Source organism: Amphiprion ocellaris, unplaced genomic scaffold (genome assembly GCF_022539595.1).
Source record: "Amphiprion ocellaris isolate individual 3 ecotype Okinawa unplaced genomic scaffold, ASM2253959v1 Aocel_unscaffolded156, whole genome shotgun sequence".
Lineage (NCBI taxonomy): Eukaryota > Metazoa > Chordata > Actinopteri > Pomacentridae > Amphiprion > Amphiprion ocellaris.
The window spans coordinates 15,007-19,263 of NW_026559318.1; the positions used below are offsets into that span (position 1 = coordinate 15,007).

General features: G+C 40.1%; 4 non-coding genes across 4 annotated transcripts; all 4 read right to left on the bottom strand.

The window, feature by feature from the left end:
* On the bottom strand, nt 1-72 carry trnap-ugg (transfer RNA proline (anticodon UGG)). Its single transcript has one exon. It is a non-coding gene; the product is annotated as a tRNA-Pro (tRNA).
* Nucleotides 73-427: 355 nt separating this feature from the next.
* On the bottom strand, nt 428-499 carry trnap-ugg (transfer RNA proline (anticodon UGG)). The gene has a single exon. It is a non-coding gene; the product is annotated as a tRNA-Pro (tRNA).
* Nucleotides 500-847: 348 nt separating this feature from the next.
* On the bottom strand, nt 848-919 carry trnap-cgg (transfer RNA proline (anticodon CGG)). The gene has a single exon. It is a non-coding gene; the product is annotated as a tRNA-Pro (tRNA).
* A 288-nt stretch (nt 920-1,207) lies between these two features.
* trnap-agg (transfer RNA proline (anticodon AGG)) lies at nt 1,208-1,279 on the bottom strand. Its single transcript has one exon. It is a non-coding gene; the product is annotated as a tRNA-Pro (tRNA).
* Nucleotides 1,280-4,257: the final 2,978 nt, after the last annotated feature.

Below are 4,257 nucleotides of genomic sequence, written 5' to 3' on the forward strand. Positions count from 1 at the left end.
GGGCTCGTCCGGGAGTTGAACCCGGGACCTCTCGCACCCAAAGCGAGAATCATACCCCTAGACCAACGAGCCACACGATGTTGCAAATTGTAAGCCTTTTTTTTTTACTGTGTTGACAGGGACTAAAGTGAAGGATGATGTCAGGTGATTTAGTAAAGTTGCAAATGGTTGGGGTGGATGGATGGATTGAGAAATGATCAGAGATGTACTGTAATTCTAATTCTAATATAAATTTTTAATTTGACCTAAATCAGAAGCTTTAGTTTATTTTTATTTTCTGTATTTATGATAACAAAAGCAAAGGAGAACGTTGAATGATTTGATAAAGTCGCAAACGGTTGGGTCAAGAAAGCACTATAATTTTATGTGGGAGACTGCTGATATTTCCCCCAATTTATAACATCAGTAGCAGTCATTTGTTTATTAAGGGCTCGTCCGGGAATTGAACCCGGGACCTCTCGCACCCAAAGCGAGAATCATACCCCTAGACCAACGAGCCACAAGATGATGCACAATTTATGCCTTTTTTTCTGTATTGACTAGGACTGAAGTGAAAGATGATGTCTGGTGATGTAGTGAAGTTGCAAATGGTTGGGGTGGATGGATGGATCGAGAAAATACCAAAGATGTAATTCTAATTCTAGTCCAAGTTTTTAAGTTTACCTAAATCAGAAGCTTTAGTTGTTTTAGTTTTCTGTGTTAATTACAACAAAAGCAAAGAAGGATGTTGAGATAAAGTCGCAAATAGTTAGGGTGGATGGATGGGTCAAGAAAATATGCCAGATTTACACAGGAGATTGCTGCTTTTTGCACTTTATAGCTACAGTAACAGCTGGCTGCTTATTAAGGGCTCGTCCGGGAGTTGAACCTGGGATCTCTCGCACCCGAAGCGAGAATCATACCCCTAGACCAACGAGCCACGAAATTTTGTATGTTTTCAGCTTTTTTTCTTTTTGACAAGGAAGGAGGATGTCAGATAGTGTTATAAAGTTGCAAATTGTTGAGGTGGATGAACCTTTCATTTTACCTAAATCAAAAGCTTATGTGTTTTAATTTTCTGTATTAATTATGACAGAAGCAACGGAGGATGTTGTGTGGTGCTGCTACAAAGTTGCAAGTGGTTGGGGTGGATGGATGGGTCAAGAAAACACTGCAGATTGGTATTTTTTACACTTTGTAGCATCAGTAAGAGCCAGTGGCTTATTGAGGGCTCGTCCGGGAGTTGAACCCGGGACCTCTCGCACCCTAAGCGAGAATCATACCCCTAGACCAACGAGCCACATGATGTTGCACAATTTATGCCTTTTTTTCTGTATTGACTAGGACTGAGGTGAAAGATGATGTCTGGTGATGTAGTGAAGTTGCAAATGGTTGGGGTGGATGGATGGATCGAGAAAATACCAAAGATGTAATTCTAATTCTAGTCCAAGTTTTTAAGTTTACCTAAATCAGAAGCTTTAGTTGTTTTAGTTTTCTGTGTTAATTACAACAAAAGCAAAGAAGGATGTTGAGATAAAGTCGCAAATAGTTAGGGTGGATGGATGGGTCAAGAAAATACACCAGATTTACACAGGAGATTGCTGTTTCTTCTCACTTTATAGCATCAAAAACAGCTGGCTTCTTACTAAGGGCTCATCGAGGAGTTGAACCCGGGACCTCTCCCACCTTAAGCGAGAATCATACCCCTAGACCAACGAGCCTCAAAGTTCTGTATACTTTAAGGATTTTTTTTCTGTATTGACCATGATTAAAGTGAAGGAGGATGTCAGATGGTGTAGTCAAGTTGCAAATTGTTGAGGTGGATGAAAAAAATACCAGAGGTGTAATTCTATTTTTAGTCCAAGTCTTTAATGTTGCTTAAATCAAAAGCTTGTGTGTTTTTATTTTCTGTATTAATTATGACAGAAGCAACTGAGGATCTTGTGTGGTGCTGCTACAAAGTTGCAAGTGGTTGGATGGGCCAAGAAAACATTGCAGATTACTGCTTTTCACACTTTATAGCATCAACAACAGCTGGCTGCTTATTAAGGGCTCATCCGGGAGTTGAACCCGGGACCTCTCCCACCCGAAGCGAGAATCATACACCTAGACCAACAAGCCACAAAGCTTTGGACATTTCTTTTTTAAGGATTTTTTTCTGTATTGGCAATGACTAAAGTGAAGGAGGATGGAAGGATCGAGAAAATACCAGAGATGTAATTCTAATTGTAGTCTAAGTTTTTAATTTTACCTAAATCAGAAGCTTTAGCTGTTTTAATTTTATGTGTTAATTTCAACAAAAGCAAAGGAAGATGTTGAGATAAAGTCGCAAATGGTTGGGGTGGATGGAAGGGTCAAGAAAACCCCCGAGTTTTACATAAATATAATGGAAACAATCCTAATGCACGATTACGTATGATTTTTGATTTACAATTCAAACACAGTCTATAAAAGAGGACAGTTTTTAGACAGAGACTCATGATACATTAGAGCAATTTGAATAAAGAAATGGAATAACTGGCAAAATAGGGCAAACAAAAGCAGCTTTCATGCATAACTTAGAAGAAAAATATTCATTTTGGTTAGGATGACAAGATGGTGTAAAATATGTGTTTTAATCTGTTCAATTAAAAGACGCAGTTGTGACTCGGCTTGTAATTACAGTGTGTGGAAGCTTGACTGGCCAATTTAAGAATGAAAAATGTGAGCGGCTGTAATCAATGTTATACTTTGCAAGTGCCAAATCAGCTGTATTGAGTTGTCATTCATTCCAACCCTTAATTTTCCAGCTGCAAATGATGTTTCTGTATTAATAATGACAGACGTTTATCTGTGGAGCAGAGCTTAATGTTGCATGCTGCCAAAAAGAAATGGATTTCCATTGCCTTAGTGTCATCCACAGTAATATAAGCCGTCCTGGTTTTTGTCCTCAAACTGACAGCTCTGAAACGGGATGAATGAGAATCATCTCCCAAGGTCAAGGTCACGGTTTGGGCTGATTTAGGCTCTGAGGCCTTTCTTATTGTCAGAAAGCATCTTCATTTGAAATTCACACAAAATAAAGTCAGGTTTGACTGGCAGCGTGAGCGGGGCCATGTGGGGGTTGCAATATTCACAGAAGCGGAGTAAGATGGATGGATAGGTTTCCTTACTGCACATTGATTTCCACATTTGGGTGATTAAGTTTATTATTTGGCCCGTGGCTACATTAGCATGTGATTATCCTGAGTATCCTACAGAGAGAAGAATATTTAACTTTTGAGAACAAAGGAGGATCACGGCGGTCACCTGAGCCTCTTCTTTCTTTCTTTTTTTTTGGATGCGGTAAGAAAAACAACATGGAAGCGTTCGGCCTGGTTGCTTTGGCCTGGGACTGTGTTTAGCTCTGCGGTTCCTCTCAGTCTGCTGCCTCCGTCCCCTCTTTTCTCCGTTTCCCCTTTTCTTTCCATCCCCTAGCAAACATTTCTCCCCGACTCTTTTGTTTGCCAAGATCCAGGTTACCATGGCTACCAACTGGCGCTTTATGAGCACCTCATCCCTCATCTAAATATTCTTAGTTATCTATGGTAATGAAATGCACACACCATTATCTGGCTTAATGAAATACACTCTATTGTCTATGATTAGAAGGAGAAGGCTTTATTTCTCAGCAGTCTTGTGTTGCAGTGTTCCCTGGCTGCGATAACAACTATTGGAGCTCTTTTGGGCTCTGTTCTGTTGTGAGCCTTGGACAATAAAGGAACAATGTCCAGTCGCTATGAGCAGCCCTGCTACCCAGCTTACTATATGTGCTACAGTTTCTGTTTGATTGCACTAATTGGCCTGTCTGTCTTCCTCATGATAGACTCGCTGCTGCTGCTGCTGAGTTTTTGCTTCCAAACTAATGTGGCCTATTAAAAAAGACGGATTATGACTATAAAATCTTTACATGCTCGCTGTTTTGACAAGGCTACAACATAACAGGCCGCGGGAGGAGCGCACAGAGCAGAAATAGAACATCATTATCTAACAGTATCTGAATTCAAAATCTTTGTCTCTTTTGTGGTTTTTGTATGAGGGGAAGAGAAAGGCAGATCAGCTCCTACCCATATAGCACTACTTATCTCTGCTGTAGCTTCCCATGCTCTTTGAAATCCTTTGAAATATCAGCTGCATCATAAAACAGATATACTGTAAAAATGTGCATCTGATATCACTTGTTCCTCCCCTCGGTGATGAAAAAAGAAAAAAAGTGAAAATAACAGCGAGTGTGTGCTTTCACAAGAGCGCATCTGTGCT